The sequence below is a fragment of the Zonotrichia leucophrys genome, chromosome 20 (genome assembly GCF_028769735.1).
Source record: "Zonotrichia leucophrys gambelii isolate GWCS_2022_RI chromosome 20, RI_Zleu_2.0, whole genome shotgun sequence".
Classification (NCBI taxonomy): domain Eukaryota; kingdom Metazoa; phylum Chordata; class Aves; order Passeriformes; family Passerellidae; genus Zonotrichia; species Zonotrichia leucophrys.
Window position 1 is genome coordinate 13,065,935 of NC_088189.1, and position 22,874 is coordinate 13,088,808.

A 22,874-nucleotide genomic window follows, 5' to 3' on the forward strand; every position below is an offset into this window, starting at 1 on the left:
AAAGTTTATTTTGTAGAATGAGAGAGAAAAATCTACTAGGTCCACATGCAAGGGTGGATATCGGTACTAAAGAACATTTGGGATCCTGTGACTTAAATGTGGAACATGGAATCTAAATGAGAAGAGAGGGGAGCAGCTGTGTGGATTTTAGTGTTTTTATTGTCCCAGTGCTTCCTGTTTAAACTCAACTAAATATACCCCCATAAAAGCACTGTGGGGTTTGGATTTCATTTTGTTTGGGGTTTGTAAGAGTAGGGAATAGCTGTATGTCCATGGTTGTTACTCCTCCTTGCCTGTACATCCCAGGAGGGAAGCCAGGCTCGACCTGCAGGGTTGAGTTTCTGTGGAAGGGACCTTGGGCCCCATGGCTGGGCATAAAATATCTCATGGGAACTTGTGCTTGTGGAAAGGTGATGATGGCATTTTTGAGGGGAGAGACAGCAGGACTTAGGTGGGTGAGGGATGCTGTCCTGGTGGCACCTCCTCTGGGATTCTGGCAGGTTGTTGTGTGGGATGTGACGTTCTCAGTGCAGATGTGGCTCTGCAGCTGGAAAAGTGGTTTGGGCTCCCTGGAAGTGAGAGGTGGAATAATGGAGGTAAGACTGTACTTAGTAAACCATGTTTAACATGGTTTCAGTGTTGACATTTAAATGTTGAACAGAGATATTTGGAGTGGAGCCCAAGTCTCTTCCTGACTTGTATCCCATTTGCAATCCTAAGGAATTCCAGGGGTGCTGGATCAGCAACATTATCCAGGTGGCTTTGAAAAGCCAGGCCCAACAGCAGAGGGGGAGCAGAGATCCCAGACTGGTTTGGGTTGGAAGGGATCTCAAAACTCATCCAGATCTGTCACTGTAGGACACAAAATAAAACTACACACATGTTGGAACCTACAAGGTAAAAAGAAGGGAAGTTTATTTTCTGACTCCAGCATTTATTGACTTTCAAAAGTGACAGTGGATTGGAGGATGACAGTGCCACCTCTCCAATGACACTGGACAAAACAACAGTCCATCAAATTTCTCCTCCTCCAGAAAAGAATGTAAAACAATAATTATTTACATAAAAGCGTGTGAGAAACTTCATTACAAGAATGTAAACATCAGAAGGCTTGGAAGAATAGGGGGACACAGGTCCACTCCCTGCCACGGCACGGACACCTTCCACAGTCCCAGGGTGCTCCAGCCCCATCCAGCCAGGCCTTGGGCACTGCCAGGGATCCAGGGGCAGCCACAGCTGCTCTGGGCACCCTGTGCCAGGGCCTGCCCACCCTCACAGGGGACAATTCCTAATTCCCAATATTCCCTGTGGCAGTGGGAGCCATTCCCTGTGTCCTGTCCCTCCATCCCTTGTCCCCAGTCCCTCTCCAGCTCTCCTGGAGCCTCTTTAGCCCTGGGAGGGGCTCTGAATTTTCCCCCAGGGCCTTCTCTCCTCCTGGCTGAACAACCCCAACTCTCTCAGCCTTTCCTCAGAGCAGAGGGACTCCAGCCCCTGCAGCATCTCTGGGGCCTCCTCTGCATCCCTCCAACAGCTGCAGGTGCTTCTCACGACCCAGAGCTGTGACAGCATTGGAGGGGAAAATCTCCTCTCCACACACAGAGCCAGGAGTCCCAAGTTGATATTCCTCCCACAATGAGACCTTTGCATTTTCTAACCAGCACAGATCTGCTCTGCTGCAAGAATCAGTAATACTCTTCCAAGCTGTTTTGCTCTTCCCTTAAGCCAATGGGAATGGGAAATCGATTTAGGACAAATTGGGCTAAATCAACCCAGGGAGGATGCTCTTTGAAACCAGAGAATGTCTTGCTTTGAACGGACAGGTGTCTGCTAGGGAAGGCAGGAGCCTCCCTTGAAATGGAAAATGCAAACCCCCTCCATCCAAATTATTATAATTTTGAAATTAAGGGGCTCTCAGACAAAGATGTGGGAGTAGGAATAACAGTTCATTATTAGGAAAACTAAAAATAAAAACGCAGCATTACAAAACAAACCCCTGACAGAGTCAGACCATGCCGTGCCCCCTGTGTGTCAGGGGGTGTCCCAGCCCCATCCATGGGGGCTCAGCCCTCCTGCAGTGCCAGCTGTGGCTCTGCTGCAGCAGGGATCCTGCACAAGGGGGGAGTTTTCCTCTGCAGCTCCAGGGCTGCTGCAGATGGGCCTGGGCTCCCTCTGGCCATGCAGGGCAGCAGAAAGCTGCTCCTCTGGCAATGCAGGGGGCAAAGGCTGCTGTGCTGGGCCAGGCTCAGATTGGATCCAGGTAGGAATGCTTGGCTCCTCCCCTGGGCGGAGCATCTCCCCATGGGATGCTGGGATTGGATCAGCCCTGCAGGGACACTCAGTGGCCATGGACAGCAGAGATCTCCTGGAGGGAGGGTTGGCTGTGGGAGAGAGAAAGAAAAAACTGCCCCATGGACAGCAGAGAACTGCCCCAGCTCTGACAGATGGGGACAGAACACATATTTTACAACCCAGGGCAGTTCTTGTATCTCCCCTCAGGGTTGGGGGTGGGCTCAGGCCATCCCCCCATGCACCCACCTGCCTCCATCTGTCTGGGCCAGCAGCAGCCACGTGTGCCCAGCAGTAAAGTGAGCCAGGAGGGCTCTGCAGAGCTGCTGAGGCAGCAGGGACAGCTCAGCTGCCTGGTGGCTTTGCTGACCCTGGCTGACCTGGCAGGGCCCCCTGTGCTGGGGACAGTGGGGTGAAAATGGGGGTTCTTGGTAGAGCTGCGCCTTTGTGGAGCTCAGAACTGTGTTGGGATGCAGGTGCAGAGCTGGGTTTGGAGCCGCTGTGTGAGCAAGGGTTCACATCCCATCCCTGAATCCCAACCACCTGTATGATCTGCTGAGGGGCTGGATAGCAGCTCCTGGGAGTTTTGGGCAAGGTTTGAGTTGCAGAAGCCGGTGGGGAGCTGCAGGGATGCCCATAGTAGATGTTGCAGATAGCTGCTGTTCTGGGTTAGTGAGTGGCTTTGGATTAAAAGTGGAGGATTTCTGCTTTTAAGTGAAGCGAGAATGAACTTTAGTGTCACAGACATGTTTTATGAAAAATCCTTACCTTAAGATTTTTTCCTCCTGAGAAGCTGGGAGGCCTCAGGAACAAAATGTAAACAATGATTATCTGCTGCTGTGGAATGCAACAGGTGCATCTGTGATTGGTCTCATGTGGTTGTTTCTAATTAATGGCTTTTTTATCATTCTTCTTCTTGCTTGCAAGCCTTCTGATGAAATCCTTTCTTCTGTTCTTTTAATTTAGTTTTAATATATCATTTACTTTTAATATATTATAGATATCATAGAATAATAAATCAGCCTTCTGAAACATGGAGTCAAATCCTTATCTATTCTCTCGTCCTGGGACCCCTGTGAACACCACCACACTTCTGCCCTAAGTCCATCTACTCAGCCTCTGTTCCTAGAATATTACAGGACCATCATCCTCACAAACTTCCTGTGCATAAAGGGGCTCCAGGAGAGCTGGAGAGGGACTGGGGACAAGGGATGGAGGGACAGGACACAGGGAATGGCTTCTAACTGAGAGAGGAGGTTTAGATTGGGTGTTAGAGAAAAAATCCTCACTATGAGGATGGGCAGGCCCTGGCACAGGTGCCCAGAGCAGCTGTGGCTGCCCCTGGATCCCTGGCAGTGCCCAAGGCCAGGCTGGACAGGGCTGGGAGCAGCCTGGGATGATGGAAGGTGTCCCTGCCATGGCAGGGAGAGAAATGAGATGAATTTTAAGGTCCCTTCCAAGCCAAACCATGCTGGCTCGGAGCAGCTCTGTGGTATCTCAGAGGTTTTTATGGGACACAGGTTCCTCTGCACCAGCCCCTGCTCCAGACAGGAGGTTTCTCCCAAGTTTGTCCATCAAGTGGTTTTGGTGAAGAGCTCTCAGAGCTGTTCAGCTTCAAGCAATGTTTGAAATTCCAGCTTTGCTGTTTGTTTGTGATTGGCCTGAGAAGCTGGAGGGTCCCTGAGAGTCACTCAGGGCTGTGATTGCAGTCACTGGGAGCCTGCAAGGGGAGCAGGAAAAGTGTTATTCCCACAAGCAGGACTGGGAGGAATTTGAGTAGCAGGGACCACAAACCTAAGGGAAAGCTGTGCAAGAGGAAGAAAACCAGATTTTACTGTATAATCTGACTCCTACCTGGTTGTGCAATTAAACAGTTTGTTTAAATTAGCTCCAAACATGACTGCAAACATGTATTAGAGTCCTTCAAATGTTTATAAAGAACCTCCTTTGAAGTGCCCCTTAATCAAATGCTCTTATCCTCACGAGTTATGTGTTTGTCTAACTGCTTCCCCCTTTTCCCACCTGCCAGATTATGGAAAATGCAGTTTCATGGAAAAAAACCACCAGGAGAAGCCAGGATTTTTGGAGCGTTGGTAGCTCCACTTTTAGACCTGCTGTTTTGTCTCTCTCCAGCTTTTTTCAAATCCTGCCATGACTTTTCCCTGCTGGATGTGTGGTGGTGTTCCAGAATGAGGGAAGAGATGAGAATCTTGACTCCATGTTTCAGAAGGCTGATTTATTATTTTATGATATATATTATATTAAAACTATACTAAAAGAATAGAAGAAAGTATTTCATCAGAAGGCTTGAAAGGAATAGAAAAAGCATGGAATGATAATAAAATCCTGTGACTGACCACAGTCTGAGCCAGCTGACTGTGATTGGCCATTAATTAGAAACAATCAACATGGACCAAACAAAGATGCACCTGTTGCATTCCACCGCAGCAGATAATTATTGTTTTTCTTTTCCTCTGAGGCTTCTCAGGAGAAAAATCCTAGCAAAGGGATTTTTCAGAAAATATCATGGCTGCAGATGTGAGCCAGCAGAGGTGTCACAGAGCCAGTGGGGGTGGTACAGGTGTTCCCTTCTCAGAGGCTCTTTGGTGGCCCTTTGGCCATGCCTGTCCCAGCCAGGGGAAGGTGTGAGCATGCCTTTGGTCATCCCTGGGCTGGGAGGAGTTCCTTGGGGTGGAGATGCTGCAGCCCTGTGTACATCTGATAGCAGAGCTGCCTGTTCACTTCCCAGTAAATAACTCTGTGCCTGGGGGCCATTTCTGCCTTCTTGCTTCATTTCCCCATCTGTAAAAACAGTCTAATGGAAAAAAAAATCAGGCTGAGGTCTCTCAGGAGAGCATTTTCCTGCTGCTTCCCTGAATGTTTAGTGCTGTTTGTTCTCCTGTGGGGTGCAGAGAGCTCTCAGCCCATCACAGTGCCTGGGGCAGAGCTGTGCCAACAGCCATGCCAGGAGGAAATGCCCAGGAGCTTTTAAAGGCTGCAGGGCCACAGGGTGAGTCCAGATCAGCTCCTGACCATGCCACAAGATGCTTTTCTGCCCTGGGGTGAATTAAAATGACTTTGGGTTGTGTCCCCCTCAGTTGGAGTGTAAAAGCATCTGGTTGCAACCTGGTCAGGCCAGGTTGGATGGGGCTTAAAGCAGCCTGGGTGCTTTGAGCAGGGGAGCTGGAACACCATGGTCTTTAAATACCTTTTAAATTCCTTCCACCCCAAACCATTCTGATTTCTCTGTGTAGCAGTTTCTCTTTTAGCCCAGGTGATTTTCTGTCTGACCTGACTCTTGCCCTGTGGAAAGCAGCCTGGATCCCCTCTCAGCTGGTGAATTTTCTAGGATAAACAGCCCACAAAGGGCGAACAACTTGCATGATCCTGGAGCTCTCCAGCTGGTGCAGCAGTGGGCTGGATCTGAGTTCCATGGTCAGCTCTCCCATCTGCCTGCCTGGCCTGCTACAAAAGCCTTCTGATCCTTTAGGAGTTCCCCCAGCGACTTCCTCTGTGTTCTGTACATGAATATCTCATTCCTGTGTCCAAGCCAGAGTCATGGCTTGGGGACATCCCATCTCCTGGGTGTCTGGGGCTCCAGAGCAGCACAGGGGCTGCAGCATCAGCCTCCGGATTGTGCTGCCTGAATATCTCTGCAGGAGAAGGAGATACTGGTAGGAGCTGTCATGGTGTTTTCCATGTGGTTTTGCCTGATTCCTGCCTTTCAGCCATGCAGAATCAGCCTGATGTTGAGCATTCTGCACACCTTGTGCAGGTCCCAGCACTGGAGGTGTCATTTGTTCCAGGTTATCAGTCAGCTCTGGAAGCTCCAGGGGAATCTGTGCCATTCTCATGGAACCCCACCCAGGCAGGACTTTATCTATTTGTGTGACATAACTCAGTGAATTTCTAATTAGACAAATCTAATTAAGGGCTGGATGTAAGGACTGTGTCTAATTGTGATGATACCCCCACCCATTCCATTACAGAAAAGAGTTGCTGGTGTCCAACAAACGACCCAGCTGGGTGCAGAATGAACATCCCCCTCTCCAGCTGGGCTGTGTGGATGGTGGGGACATCCCTGGAGGTCCCCTGGCCGTGGGGAGCCTCCTGTGGCTGCCCTGGGATCCCTGGCTCCTTTGGGAGGAGGCTCTCAAGAGATGCCTGTGATGATGAGGGTGAGGAACTGGTCAGAGCTCTGGGGCACCATGGTCTGTGCACCATGACCAAGGGTCCAGGTGGCTGCTGGGCTGGGATTTATTGGCTTTGTGTCAAAGCTCAGCCATGCAGAGCAGCAGCAGCACCTTCCCTTCAGTGTCAGAGCAGCTCTGCCTCATCTGATGTGCTCTCAGAGGCCAAAGGAGCACAAACAATTAATTATCCCATGTGGGATTTGCATTTCCTTCCTCCTGTGGCAGGAAGGAAATGATGAATCTGACTCCATGTTCTTAGAAGGATATTATATTATATTATATTATATTATATTATATTATATTATATTATATTATATTATATTATATTATATTATATTATATTATATTATATTATATTATATTATATTATATTACATTATATTATGCTATACTAAAACTATACTAAAGAATAAAGAAAGGATACTTAGAGAAGGTTTAACAAGATACTAATGAACAACCTGTGACTCTCCAGAGTCCTGACACAGCTGGACTGTGATTGGACATTAAGTAAAAACAATTCACATGAAACCAATCAACCACCCACCTGTTGGATAAACAATCTCCAAACTACATTCCAAAGCAGCAAAACACAGGAGAAGCAAATGAGATAAAATTGTTTTCCTTTTCTCTGAGGCTTCTCAGCTTCCCAGGAGAAGGGAAGGGCAAAGGGATTTTTCCAGAAAATGTGACAGTGACAGTCCCACACTGGAGATCTTTTGTTCTGTGACTCTCAGTGCTGCAGCAGCTCCTGGAGCCAACAGCCTCTGCTGGTGGGTGAAACTTCTTGGGTGCTCTTCTCCATGAGGTACCTCTGCCATCAGCCTTGAAAATCAATGTCTGCTTGTCCAGCAGCATTCCCATCAGAGGGATGTGGTTCCTTCCAGCAGGACACAGAGCTCAGTCCCTGCTCTGGAGTGCAAGGTGCACAGGGATCAGCTGCACTAGCCAGTCTGGAGTTTCTGTTCATATTTCTGCAGTAGTTAGTGCTGAAATCACTCTTGCAGAAGAAACTGGGATGTTTTCCTTTCTTTACCTTGGAAGTTTGTCCTGCAGTGGGAAGAGCGTGCCAAATTTCTGTCAGCCCTGCAAGAATTTGGATATCAGAGGGGAGCCAGACATGGGACAGAGGGAATGAGAAGATGGCACTGAGGTTAAATAGAGAGATAATTGATTGTTTTCAGTTCTGGTTGGGATGTGAATCCATTGTGGTTAATGAAGGAAGGCAAATTGAATTGCAGAGCCCTGTGTGGGAGGCTCAGCCTGGCACACAGCCAGTGCCAGGGGCTCCTTGTGGTGTTCCCTTGGTGTTCCAGGGGCTCCACACTGGTGTCACTGAGGTTTTTAATGCCAGGTGAAGGGAGCTGAGCTCTGACAGCTCCAGTCATGGCACAGGGTGCCCATGGCAGCTCTGACTGCCCCTGGATCCCTGAAGTGCCCAAGGCCAGGCTGGGCAGGGCTTGGAGCACCCTGGGACAGTGGAAGGTGTCCCTGCCATGGCAGGGGATGGACAGAGATTGTCTTAAATGTCCCTCCCAACCCAAAGCACTCTGGGATTCTGTGATGGTTCTGTGTGGAGCAGGCTCAGGACACATCCCTGTCCTTAGGGCTGCCAGTGAAGTTGCATCCCACTAACTGGTGGTGGCAGCTTTCCATGGACCTTTGGGCTGTGGCAGGTGTGTCCAGCTGTGGTGGGGGCACTGCGGGCAGCAGGGCCAGCCCAGCCCTGACCAGGGTGAGGGACATCTCCCACTGCTAAAGCCTGGTACAGAGATTTCCATCTTGGATCCCACTCTGGATGAGTTTATTCACAAACCTTGATGATCCTGGATCCCTATGTCACAGACATATTTTATAAAAAATCCTTTTGCCAGGATCTTTTCTCCTGAGAAGCTTCAGCTTCTCCATGTTTTGCTGCTTTGGAATGTGATCTGGAGAACTGTTTACCCAGCATGGGAAATTGTTTTTACTTGATGACCAATGACAGCCACCTGTGTTGAGGCTGTGAGCAGTCACAAGATTTTATTATCATTCCTTTCCTTTCTATTCCTTTCAAGCCTTCTGATGAAATCCTTTCTTCTATTCTTTTAGTTTAGTTTCAGTATATAATTTAGTATATAATTTTCTTTTAATATAACATAATAAAATAATAAATCAGCCTTCTGAAAGTCAAGATTCTCCTCTCTTCCCTCGTCCTGGGACCCCTGTGAACACCACCACAAGCCTTCCCCAGGGTGGTGTTTCCATGCTTTATCCTGTCCCTCTGCTCCTGCACATCACCCTGCTTTGTGCAGCGGCTAAAAATAATGGCAGGCAAGGTGTGACAGGGGGGACAGGGGGACAGGGACAGTTCCCTGTGTGTGCAGGAAACCTGAGCCCTCCAGCTGCAGCAGCCTGTCCGTCAGGCAGCACCAAGTGCTGGGCTCCCTCTGGGTGCTCCCTGCCCACAGAAATAAACAGCCTCTGCTAATGCCTCTTGCTAGCCTTGACTTTTTGGTTTGTCTCTGTATTTTTAGCCTCAGGACACTGTGTCCCCAGGGCTGGAGAGGACCTGTGTTGCCTCATACCTTTCTCAACCCAGTTCTCCCCTCTCCTGCTCCTGATTTAGCAGAGAGGAGGGGGCAGAGCTGCTGCTTCCCCTGGCTCTGCTGCAGCAGGGGCTGCAAAATCCATCTGCCCAGGGGTTTATTTGTGGTTCTGATCAATGAGATGATTTTGCCTGATTCCTGCCTTTCAGCCATGCAGAATCAGCCTCATGATTGAGCATTCTGCACACCTTGTGCAGGTCCCAGCACTGGAGGTGTCATTTGTTCCAGGTTATCAGTCAGCTCTGGAAGCTCCAGGGGAATCTGTGCCTGTCTCATGGAACCCCACCCAGGCAGGACTTTATCCATTTGTGTGACATAACTGAGTGAATTTCTAATTAGACAAATCTAATTAAGGGCTGGATGTAAGGACTGTGTCTAATTGTGGTGATGCACCCACCCATTCCATTACAGAAAAGGAGGCTCAGGAGGGACCTCGTGGCTCTCTCCAGCTCCCTGACAGGAGGGTGCAGCCAGGCTGGGCTCAAGGGGCAGGGTGAGAGGAAAGGACCTCAGGTTGTGCAAGGAGAGCTTTAGGTTGGAGATCAGGGAAGATTTTTCCCAGAAAGAGTGGTGAAGCCCTGGAATACACTGCCCAGGGCAGTGGTGGAGTCAGCATTCCTGGAAGTGTTCAAAAACCATGTGGGCATGGGGCTTAGGGACATGGGCTTGGCATTGTTGCACTCATTTGTCTTAGAGTTCTTTTTCAGTTTTAATAATTCTGAGATTCCAAGTGAAGGGAAAAAACCCCACAGTTGATTACATTCAGCACTTTGCACCATTTCTTTGTGTTGCACTGAGTGGGACACAAGTTTGGGAGTTCATTCTCTTTTATTTACAAGTACAGAATGATTTAGCACAATGCAAAATTAAATGCCACTTGGAATAAAAGTTCAAATGTTCTTCCATTTGCCAAGTGCTGGGCTGAGCACATGATTCATGATGTGCTACTTCAGTCATGCCAAATCCACCTTTGCAGGCAGCTGAGCTCTTGCAGTGTCCTGTTCTTGGGTTTGGAGCCTCCTGAGCATCTTTACCCTGGCTCTTGTCACTGAATTGAGTGTGACCAGGCTGCCTCTGGGTTATGGCTGTGCCGGAGGTGAAGAAGAAGGAGCAGCCTCTGCCCTTAAACCTCCATCTTGCTTTATTTATATATATATATGTATATATGTTTATGTATATGTATATATATGTATGTGTATATGTGTATATATGTATATGTATATATATGTATATGTGTATGTGTATATGTGTATATATATATATAATGCCACTTGGAATGAAGGTTCAAATGTTCTTCCATTTGCCAAGTGCTGGGCTGAGCACATGACATCTATATTTTATATATTATAATATGTATAATATATACATATATATATAATATATATTTTATTTCTTATATACTATATATCCTATGTATAATATAATAGATATATTATATTTTATAAAATATATATTTTATATGTTATAATATATTATTATAAATATATATATAATATAGAGTATATAATATTTTATAAAATATTTTTTATATATTGTAATAAATATAATATATATATTACTGGGCTTAAAGCTCATCCAGTGCCTTAGAGCCCATCCAGTGCCACCCAGGCCATGGGCAGGGACATCGTGGGCAGACACTGTCCCAGGCTGCTCCAATATATTACTATATTATATATTATAATATATATGATATGATATGATATGATATGATATGATATGATATGATATGATATGATATTATATTGCTGTATTATGATTACCTTAAACTCTTAAGTTTCCACCCTGTGATATCACACACTTCTATTCAAACTCCACACCCACAATCCCAGTTCTGTCATTCCATTTTGGAAGCCTTCTCCAGGGCCTCAGGTCAGTGCAGTGTTCTCTTGGGGGTCAGTGCCTAAAAACACAGAAAATCTGGAATTCTCTGTACTCAGAGCTCCAACAGCTTTGGATGGAGCACAGGAGCCCACGAGGTGCAGCTGGGCAGCAGCACAGGTCTGCTCAGCCCCAGGGCTCCAGCCCTGCTCCTGCAGTGGGAGCTGAGCTGGGCTGTCCCTGCTGCCCTGTGTCCCTGCAGGACGTGTGACCTGCCCCAGGCACAGCCGTCTGAGGGCTGCTGGGAGCTCTCAGCACTCCTGATGGGTGTGGAGACCCAATTTTGGGCTCTTTAAGGGGTCCCAAGGCATGCAGGGACCGGGGGTGCTGGAGTGAGTCCCAGCAGGGCTGTCCCTGCTCTGCAGTCCCACCTTGCAGGGACATGGTGGGGAGTGACACCTCAGGGGGGCAGAGGGGAATTCTTTGGGCAGAGACCAAAAGCAGGACAGAGCAGAGGCTGGTGCAGTGCCCCTGGGCATGGACAGCCCAGCTGCTCCTCAGGTCTCTGAGAGATGGGTCCCTGCTGGAGGAGCTTCTGCTCTGGGACACTGGGACAGCTTGAGCTTGGCTTCTGCCAAGAGAGGGTGGTGTGGGCACAGCAGAGAATCATAAACCCAGCATGGCTTGGGTTGGGAAGGGCCTTAAAGCCCATCCAGTGCCAGCCCTGCCATGGCAGGGACACCTTCCACTATCCCAGGTTGCTCCAAGCCCTCTCTGACAGGACCTTGGGCACTGCCAGGGATCCAGGGGCACCCACAGCCTCTCTGGGCACCTGTGCCAGGGCCTCTGGGTTGTGCTGTTACCCCATCTCACACCAGGCTGTGCTGCACAAGGCTTAGCTGATCTTCATTAAAGTAGAATTATGCACAGATTTTTGGGGGGCAGCCATCCAGTTCCTTAAAAGGCTGCTGCTGGATTTTCCTGAGCATTATTCCCTGCCCTCCCTGTGCAACTGGTGCTCCTCAGCCTCATCATTCCCTGTCCAAGTTCTGAGCTGAACAGCTGAGAGATTTTGCATTTTTTAATGGCTCTCTACTGTGCCTGAATTAATGGAAAAATGAACTGAGACCAAGATGAAGGTATTGAAGGGAGAGGATGACAAATTGGCTTTGGAGCATGGCAGCAACGAGCACTGTCAGGGGTTCACGCACTGACCTTTATCTAAACAGAACTGTGTGTAACAGATAAGAATATTTAACAATAATTAATGTCACATCAGTGCAGAGAACAAAATGACTACATCAAACAGGCAAGAAATCCACTGCAAATTACTCAAAAGAGAAATGTCAGCTCCTCCATATCTGCAACCTGCCTCGTGCTGATGGGGCTGGAAGGAGCTGGGAGGGCACTGAGGAGAGGAGCTATTAGAGATGATTTAGGGACTGGGTGATGTGTGCAGGAATGGAAACAGCAGCAGCTCTGCTGGCCCAGAGTGCTGTGCAATCAACCACCAAACTGAGCTGGTAATTGGGTGGCGGAGGAATGTGTACAAACCAATTATCCCCACTGCTGCTGTTCTGACAGGCTGCTCAGGGCTTCTCTTTCCTCTCTCCTGTCTCTGGGCTGTCCTGGTGTGCTGGGATTCAGCAGACACTGCCCTGCTCACTGAGCCCCTATGGCAATGCTGTGATGGCCCCACCAATGGGAGAGAATGATGCATCTGACTCCATGGATATCAGAAGGCTAATTAATTACTTTATTATACATATATTATATATTATATGTTATATGTTATATATTATATATTATATATTATATATTATATATTATATATTATATATTATATATTATATATTATATATTATATATTATATATGTTATGTTATATGTTATATACTATATATACTATATATACTATATACTATATACTATATTATATATTATATATTATATATTATATATTATATATTATATAATATTATATATATAATATTATATATGTAATATTATATATTATTCTCTACATTTAAAATTGAACCTGCCAAGCACTCAACCCTGCACACACTGCACTGAATCTCATGACTGTCACCCAACAGTCCCCACACACACACACATACCAGGCCCTGACAGGCCAAGGAAACAAAACCCCCTCACTGTGGGTAAACAGTCTCGATGTTGCATTCTACTTTTGCACAAACACAGGCACAGCAAATGATAAGAATTGTGTTTTCTTTCTCTGAGGTTCGGAGAATGTGAATCCCAGAAATATTCTTGGGAAGAATTGTGCCTTGCTTTTCTCTGTGAAGAGAAATGTGGGGCTACAAGCCCTCTTTGTGTTTTATAGGCAGGAAAAAACATCTGCCTGGGGATGGTGGGATGTTTCTCATTCCCTTTCTGAGCTGGGGTGTCTGGAGGCTGGCATGGTGCCCACAGGCAGGGGCAGTGCTGGGGAGGGATGCAGGAAAGCAGCTTGAGAGCATCCAGAGGAGACAACAAGGCTGGGAGCACAAACCCTGTGAGGAAGCCCTGAGGGAGCTGGGGGTGCTCAGCCTGGAGAAAAGGAGACTCAGGGCTGCCCCCATCACTCTCACAGCCCCTGAAAGGTGCCTGTGCTCAGCTGGGGCTGGGCTCTGTCTGCAGCAGCACTGACACAGCCAGAGCACACAGCCTCAGGCTGCACCAAGGGAAATACAGGCTGGAGATGGGGAAAAAGCTTTTACAGAAAGGGTGATAAAGTTCTGGGATGGCTGCCCAGGGAGGTGGTGGAGTCCCCATCCCTGGGTGTGTTTAACAAAGCCTGGATGTGGCACTGGGTGCCAGGGTTTGGGTGAGGGGTTGGGGCTGGGTTGGACTCGATGATCTTGCAGGTCTCTTCCAACCCAGGGATTCTGTGAATTCTGTGACTCAGCTGAGCTCCAGGGGTGCCCGTGCTCTGCCTGGGACAGGGAGGGCACTCTGCCAGCCCTGGTCTGATTGCAGAATGGGTGCTGGTCCATGGACCATTGTCCTGTGGGGTATTTCATCAGTGTCATGACAGCACCAGCTGAGTGAGGGGGAGTTACCCCCTCCTGACCTGTGTCCTGCTGCAGAGCATCCCCTGGCCCTGGACATTTCACAGTCAGTGTGATAAATGAGCAATGAGGTGGTTGACTCTCACAGTTAAAAGGCAAATATCATGTTTATATGTTAGGAGAAGTTTTATAGATTTCTAGTTATGTTTTACCCCCTTGTGTTGTTATCAGGGCTGGCCTGGGTTTGGGACATTTGGGAGGGTCAGTTTGTCACTATGGCAGCACCTGAGCTTCAATCAGGATTTAAGGCAGTGAACTCCACCACTGGACAGTGAAGAGTCAATGGACAGAACTTTGGGAGGAGCTAAAGGGTTAAAAGGTAAAACCTCCATGGTGTGGGTGAGCACATGGTGGGGAAAATCCTCTGTAATATTTTCTCTATTCAGTCTTCTGTTGTATTTTTGATAAGATTTTAATCAACCTTTTAAATTTTGGAAGTGAGCATCATTTCTCACAATCAGGGAGTGGTTTGAGGTGGAAGAGACCTCAGAGCTCTTCCCATCCCACCCCTGCCATGGCAGGGACACCTTCCACTGTCCCAGGTTGCTCCAAGCCCTGTCCAGCCTGGCCTTGGACATTTTGAAGGATTCCACAGCTGCTCTGGGCACCCTGTTCCACTCAATCTGCTCAGGCAGAAATTGTGAGAATATTTGGAATATTCAGTTAATGCACAAATGTGGTGAAAAGCTTAAGCAAATTACTATTTTATTCTAAATAGACCTTTGTGCCCATCCTAATGAATTATTTCCTTACCATAAATTAATTTACCTGCATGGCCACGTTTGGGAAGTGTTACCAACTTCAGAGCACAGAGCTGGAGGCCAGGGTCACAAAAGGAGCCTGGGGAAGAGCCAGGAGCTGCTCCTGAATCCCTTGAATTTTTGGCTGGTGCAGTAAAGGCCAGTGCTGTCACCCAGCCACGGTCCTGCTGCCCACTAATTAGCTCTGTTGTCAGCATTTTGCCATTGGCAGGAGGCAGCCAGGTGCCTCTGGATTAGCCAGGGTGTGAAAAATGCCTTTCCAGCTGGCCTGGTGACCTTGTGACAGCAGGAGAGAATTCACAGGCAGAAGATGGAGATGTCAAGATACAAAATTAGGGACGATGGGGAGCTGGGTCTGCCCCTTGAAGTGAAACAAGAAAACCTATCCTGGCCTTGGCTTAGGGTTTCCTGTCTGTGATCCAGGAGATTCTGCTGTTTGCCTCATGCAAGGCACATCCTGCTCCCAGGAGTGAGGTGGGAGCAGAGGCAGCTCCCAGCACAGCCTGAGCAGCATCCCTGCCCAAAAGCTGGGTCAGGAAAGGTGGCTGATGTGCTCAGTGGCTGAAGAAACCCAGCCCAGCGTGGGATTGAAATAACAGGGCAGGAGACTTTTTCTGCTTTTAATGCCTTTATTAAAAGTGATCAGCTCAAGGTTGGGAGGCTCGACAGGTCCGCGGCTTCTCCGTCGTCGCTTCCAGGGTGACTCGGAGGAGGAGGAAAGCGCAGCTTTGTCCCCTGGGGAGCAGAGCTGGGGGGTCCTGTCCTCACGAGAGCAGTGGGGGTAAACCCCATGTTAGAACTTTCGGGTTTTGCCGTCCTGGGGTCTTGGCTCCAGCTGAGGGGCAACAAAGGGTCTCAGCATCTCTGCAGGCTTGGTACTTTGTTCCTCACGTCCAGACATCATTGTGATCTCTTAATTCTGTGTTGGCTCGTTGTTTTTGGGGATCTTTTGGTAAGTTTGGTTGGGTGGCTTTCCCATGGCGTGCTGGTTCTGAAGTTATTTTGCATGCCCTCTGATGTCCCTTCCTCATGTCCCCTCCTTTCACTGTCCAAGCAGAACGGCTATCAACCTGGATTTTAGGCAGGGCAGTCCTGATACAAAAGGAGCAATTAACAAAAACGACTGGTGATTACAATAACAAACAGGTAGAACTCCACCTTGGCAGCAACTGGTTTAACCTGTTCACTCTGCAACCTTTTTTTTTTTTAAATTGGCAGATTTTTTACTTATAACAGGGATGGACAGAGAAGTGATAATTGAAGGAACTGAGCAGCCTGCCCATGGCAGGGAATTGAAACAAGATGATCTTCAAGGTTCCTTCCAACCCAAACCACACTGGGATTCTGTGGGGATGGATCCAGGAAAATAGGACACTTAAAGATCAGTTAAGACTGAAGCCAAACTGAGCTGTTGTTTACTATGAAAAGCTGGGAATTTGCTTCAGAATGCAGGAGCAGGGCTTTGACAAAGCAAGCAGTTAATTAAAGTGCATCAATTAAAGGGGGTTCCTCCCTATTTTGTCTCCCATGGCCTAACTCAAAGTAAAATTTTCAGTTTCAACACTTAATATTTTCCAAATATTAAATTAATAAATGAACAAAACTTTGAAAAAGTTTTACTGTGGGATATTTCACTGTTGTCTTAATTTTTTAAGTTTTTTCTAAATCTGATGTTTACATTCTTGTAATGAACTTTCTCACACACTTTATGTAAATAACTTACTGTTTTGCATTCTTTTATGGAAGAGGAAAAATTTGATGGACTGTTGGTTTGTCCAGTGTCATTGGAGAGGTGGCACTGTCACCCTCCAATCCACTGTCACTTTTGGAAATCTATAAATGTTGGAGTCAAAAATTAAATAATTCTCTTTCCACCTTGGAAGAGCTGCATGTCCACATTGTGTATTTCACGTCCTATAGAAGAAACTCTGTTTTTTCCCTCAGCTATGGTGACCAAAAATTCCTGCCTGCCTCCATCCCTGTCCTGTGCTAGCATTAACCTGATGGAGCAGTTTTTGTGGGATTTCTGGTGCCTGATCCAGCCTGAAACACCCCCCCAGTGCTCAGCCCTGCGAACACAACCACCCCTGTCTGCTCTGCTTCCAGCTCCCTGCTAAGCAGCTCAGAGTCTTAGCTCAGAAAGTCCCAGCTCTGATCCTTGCAGACAGCAGCAGCTTTGCTCCCAGCCCCGCAGAGCTCCCAGAAAGTCGTGGATTATCTGCTCACCCTCCTGCATGTGCTGCTTCCTGCAGGGTGAAGAGGCACGAGAGGAGCTGCGCCCGCTGCCGCTGCGGGCACGGGGACAGTGACAGAGCCCAGGGGCCCAGCCAGCCCTGGTGAGTGACTCTGGGGGTGCTCCTGGGGGGGCAGAGCCCTGGGAACGGCACAGCGCTGGGATTTGGGGCAGCACCCCCCTGGCAGGAGAGGGGCTGTACAGAACCCTGGGGCACTCTGAGGGTTCCTCCCTTGGAGCCTGCTGGGGGAGGCTGATTTCCCTTCCCCTGGGCTGGTGTGATGTTCAGGGAGTCAGAGGTTGGTGGGTGTGCTGAGAGCCTGTCCCCAGTGCTGCTGGGGCTGGGGTTGGGTCACTTGAAGCCCCGGCAGTGGTGCACTCACCATCCCTGGAGGTGCTCAGGGAAGGTGTGGATGTGGCACTCAGTGCCATGTGTTGGGTCAGAGGTTGGACTCCAGGATCTCAAAGGTCTTTCCCAGCTTAATTCTGTTTTTGAGTCTGTAATTACACTCTGTGGGTTGTTTTGGACATGGGTTTGGGCATGTCTGCGTGTCACATTCATTGCCTGTGTTGCTGCTGGAAGTTCTGTTTGCAGTTTGTCGTGGGGAGGTGAAAATGAGTGTGCTTGGGATAAGCTGGAGGTGAACCCTGCTGGGCTCATCCCAGAGCAAGGGCAGGCAGGGAGAGGCAGGTGGAGATGCCTTGAAAGGAGCAGAGACTAGACTGAGCTAAATGGACAAAATAGGGATTTATTGCAAGGCCTTAAAGGGACAGCACAAGAGCCTGGCCAGGGCTGCCCCCAGACTGAATTTAAGATGGACCCTGGTCAGGAGTTTTTACAATTTATCAGTTTTGGTTCATCTGCATGTTTGGTTCAGCTGTCCAATTGCAGATCCAGATCATGAACTCTCAGCCTCCTGCCTTGCCCCCTTCTCTTTGCATTGTTTGTGCTCCTTGGGTAAAGGTTGTCCTTGATCTGCAGCTGGGGAGGGATTGCGTTGTCAAACTGTGAAGAGAAACTGCTAACAGCTAATAGGAAGTGTCAGAGTTACATACCTGAACAGAGCAGAGAATTTGGAAAATACCAAAGTTAAAACCATCCCTGGAAGCGCTGTGCTTGGGGCAGGCCAGGGGCAGAGCTGCTGCTGCTGTGTGGGGCTGGGGCCAGGGCAGGCTCAGAGCTCTGCTGCTGCCTCTGCCCCTTGGGCTGGGAGGGAACATTCCCCTGGCTTTTCCTTGCTGGGGCTGTGTTTGTCAGTGCTTAGGGCAGGACAGAGGAGTCCCCATCCCCACAATTTAGGAAGTTTAACATCCCCCACGCCTAAGCTTGGCCAGGGTGCTCAGCTGAAATCACCTCTGTGAAGCAGAGGCTTTATGGAGCAATGGGAAGGGATTTAGGGATCAGTGCAGTGGTAGCATGACCTGAGGGTTGGGAAATGCTGCTGGGAATGGCTGTGCCTGTGGGAAACTTGCTGTGCTTACTGAGCCACGAGGTCAGGGAGGGCTCTGCTGCTCTGCTGGGAGTTTGTTTGGACTTCAGGGGAGTGAAAGCTTCAGCAGAGGGTAAAGATTTCAGGGTGTGCTGGTTCTGTGCTCAGCCCATGGCAGGAAGATGCAGCAGTGTGGTTTTAGCAGTGGATTTCTCTTCCAGCTCCTGGGCAGATGGATGAAAGCAGAAATTACAGATGAACAGAATGAGTTGGAAAGGGACCTTAAAACCCATCCAGTTCCCCCCTGCTATGGGCAGGGACACCTTCCACTGTCCCAGGCTGCTCCAGCTTGGCTGTGGGCACTTCCAGGGGTGGGTCCTCAGTTTCCAGTTCAGCAGGGTTTGCAGAACTTGGCTTTTCATTGGTATCACAGCTGGAGTGTGCCTTTGGATATTGCATAGAAGAGAGAAAAAACAAACCTGATCAGATAAAACTTCTTATCACAGAGGCAGGAGCTGTGCTGCTGGTGATGGACCCCTGGAGATACCACCCCAGTAAATAAGAATCTTATTTGGAAATTAATCCAGGGAACTCCAAATAACAGCAGAGAAAAGACTCACCTGAACTTCTTCAAATCAAAATGAAGCAGGTGAGGGAGAAAGGGAACTTGGGTTTGATCAGATTTGTCTATAACTATTTTTTGTTCCCAGGTTAGTGTACCTGACTGTGATGGTAGTGAGGATATTCTGACACAAACTATTCTGGCACACAGATAGGTTGAACAAAGGACCTGACTAAAACCCCTGTTCTGCATGGCAAAGACAGCTACTGAACCCTAATTCCACAGACCAGGATTTAACTCAGCAAATGAAATTGTAGGATTCAGCAGCATTGAAGAAATCCATGGATTTTTACTATTGAAAACATTTTTACAAAGAACAATGCCAGAAATGTTTCCAAATTTTGTTTTGGTTGTTGGCATATTCAGTAGAGTTTTGAACTGTGGACCCTTCTTTTTGTACAAGGTATTTACTGTAAGTGGAGGGAATTGTCTTTTATCCAGCAAGTTCCTCCCTCCCTCAGGACTCCTGACACCTGAACACTTCTGCCTGATGATTTGCTCTTTCATTTTTCACCTCTCCCTGCACTTAACTTTGGCACCCAGAATAAAGGCAGATCCCAGAGCTCCCTGTTCCTTGGGAGATATTTCAGTGGGGAAATATCTGTCATTGAGGCAGTTGGAGAAGCACACAGAGAGTGACTGGAGAACGAGGGAGGCTGATGAAAATGCCCATTATTGCAGGAATAGTGTTGGAAATAGCTGGTACTGAGTCCATCCTGACAGGGCTGGGAGTGCCCTCAGTGAGAGCACACAGAGGAGCATCCTTGGGTGCCTCAGCCGAAAAGGGATGGAATGCTCTGAAATGTTCTGTGTGGGTGGAGGGGCCAGCAGGGCTCTGAGCACAGATATTCCAGGCTCTAATCACCTGCTCAGGTCCTTGTCAGGGCAGTCCTGCCTGGCCAGGATTAGGGGGGCACTGGCAGCCCTTTAAGCTCCCGTCTGTGGTGACCTTCTTAGCGCCCCGTGGGCCAAGGAAGGAAGGGATCTGACAGCTGCTTAATTTAGAGAACACCAGGTCAGGAGGAGGCTGCAGAGCCTGGAAGCTGGCAGGGGCAGGAGCTGGGGAGGGCAGCAGAGCCCAGGGCTGTGGGATGGGACCCTCACAGGGCTGAACCTAAAAAAGCCAAACTGCAGCGCTGAGCTCCCCTCTGTGCCCAAGGTGCCTCTGTCAGGGAATCAGGGTTGGATCTGTGAAAAGCACCAATCACTTGTTTTTTAAATTTTAAAAGTTTAATAGTAATAAAATGGTGATAAAAATAGTAATACAATTAAAGTAATAATAATTTGGACAATTTGAATTAGGACAATATGAGACAATAAAACAAAGAGTTACAAATGTCCAGGTACCTTTTTCTGGGCAGCATAAGCCCGAAAAAGGACCCACGTTAACAGAGGATTAACCCTTAAAAGCAACAGCCTGTTGCATATTCATACACCTCATACATGATGCATAAATTCCATTCAAACACAGGATTCTGTCTGGTCATCATCAACTTCTTCCTCTAAATCCCAACAGCGCCTTCGAGGTGTGAAGAAGTTCGTTTCTTCTGATAATGGAGCAATAAATTCTCTTTCTCTGAAAGATTCAGGTGTCCTGTGGCTGCTGTCTCACTGCGAGTCCTTTATTTAAAAAAAGTATCCTACATAGCATAGTTTCTATTTTAACATTTTTATAACCTAAAACTATATTTAACACAGTACTTAAAAGAATTAAACCAGCATAACTTTCTAACACAACACATATAATATTCATTTTAATATTTGTGAAAAGCCAATCATAAAATACATGCATTTTTCACAGATCACTCAGCTGGGAGCTCACTCCAGAGGCTCCACAGGAGTTGTGAGCCATCAGAAACCAGGCTGAGGAGGGCACCAGCAGAAATTCCCCCCAAAATACACTCTCCCAATCTTTACCTGCTGTAAAAAAAATTTCAAAGACACAAAGAAAATTTTGAAGGTAAAACTCATGTTCTGAGCTGGCTCCTGGGAAGGATTGCCTGTGACAGTTCACAGGGATCTCAGGTTGAGGGAAGAGACGAGGATCTGACTCCATGTTTCAGAAGACTGATGTATTATTTCATGATCTATATATTACATAAAAACTATACTAAAAGAATAGAAGAAAGGATTTCATCAGGAGGCTGGCTAAGGATAGAATAGGAAGGAATGATAACAAAGGTTTGTGGCTTGGACAGAGAGCCTGAGCCAGCTGGGCTGTGATTGGCCATTAATTAGAAACAACCAACATGGGCCAATTACAGATGCACCTGTTGCATTCCACAGCAGCAGATAATCAACGTTTACATTTTGTTCCTGAGGCCTCAGGAGGAAAAAACCTAAGGAAAGGATTTTCCATAAAAGATGTCTGCGACACCAGGGCATTGCACCACTCCTGCTTTGGGGACATAAAACCTGGAGCAGGCACAGAAACTGGAGCACATGTGGAATTGTTAACCTGTACATTCAGGCAAAACTCCCATGCCCCAAGAAAGCCATGGGTTAAAAAGCACCTTCTTAAGCCAGTGATTCATCTCTAGAGTTGAGCTGTTTTCTGTGATCAACCCAAATGTTTGATTCTTTCAAGAGCTGAGCAAGTGATTGTTAGTGAACACTCAGTTTTCTGCAAATCTTGATCTTACTGAAATACAATGTCAGTTTAAATTACCTGACTGGGGGATTTTTGTTTTTCCTTTTTCATTCCTGGGTTTTCTTTTGGAAATCATCTGTTTCTCAGAACCTCTCAAACCTTGAAGGTTAAATCAGATTAAGGTAATGTGTGAATGGAAAATGTAAAATCTTTTCCTAAGTAAAAAAGCTTTTGCTTATGCAAACACCAGACAGATGATGGCACAAATCCCTCCTCCTGCTGTGGCTGTGCTCAAACTTCGGGTGAAAATATTGGCAGAACATCCTCTCCTGCCTGGTGCAGCTTTGTGGCTGCATTCCTCAGTTCCGGAGCTGGAATGTGAGTCAGAAAGGAGGGAGTCAAGGGGTGCCTTAAAATGAAGGTACAAAAATAGCTCTCCCTGCACATCTTTTCTCAGCTTCCCCTTACAAGGCTGCATTGACATGTGCTGGATGGGATGTGATGGCTCTGGCCTTGGCAGATGCATCAAATGTGACATGTGAGCATGGGTGTTAGGGTATTTTTAAGGAGACAAATAAGGGTTAGCAAGAAATGCAGAAAAGAGATGCAGTGAGGTGGCCACAGTCCCTCATCTACAGGAATCCAGGCCTGAGATTTGCTTCCAGCTCGGCCTGAACTGGAGATTTTAGGAAACAAGCCAAAAAGTTGCTTATTTTGCCATTTCATCATCAGATGTGCTGCTTCCCTGAGGCACTGACCTTTCCCAGGCAGTGCTGTGACAAAAGCTGTGGTGGAACATGAGAGAGGCTGGGCTGTGCCACCCAGAGCAGGGGAGATGCTGCCACAGCCTCTGTGTTTGGATGAGCTCTCTGATATAGGGTGTTGGGAGTTTTTTTTTCTGCTAAAATCCTTAATTTTGGTTTCTTCCTGAGGGTGGAAATCACTGCAGTAGTATCAGGGACAGCCAAAGGTGATACAGAGACTCCATCATCAGAAGGCATGAAAAGGCATTTATTATTAGAAATTTACAGTTCTTATAGAAACAATGGTGGACCTAAAACCTGATTGACCTTTAGGAATCTTCTCTTACCTATTGGTGGACTGTCACAGACATATTTTATGAAAAAACCTTTTTGCTAGGATTTTTTCTCCTGAGAAGCTGAGAAGCCTCAGGAACAAAATGTAAACGTTGATTATCTGCTGCTGTTGAATGCAACAGGGGCATCTGTGATTGGTCTCATGTGGTAGTTTTTAATTAATGGCCAATCACAGTCCAGCTGGCTCA

General features: G+C 47.6%; 1 protein-coding gene across 4 annotated transcripts in view; it reads left to right on the plus strand.

Moving 5' to 3' along the window:
* The window catches only part of RALY (RALY heterogeneous nuclear ribonucleoprotein), a 137,336-nt gene that overhangs the window by 29,797 nt on the left and 84,665 nt on the right, over positions 1–22,874 (plus strand). For 2 of the 4 annotated variants that reach the window (XM_064729754.1, XM_064729752.1), the window contains exon 2: positions 16,967–17,050. The exons of 1 other annotated variant lie outside the window; for it this stretch is intronic. The gene's annotated coding sequence lies outside the window, so the exon portion shown is untranslated. Of the gene's footprint in view, positions 1–16,596; positions 16,664–16,966; positions 17,051–22,874 lie in introns of those variants that run through there. One more of the 4 variants, XM_064729753.1, reaches the window with a different exon arrangement.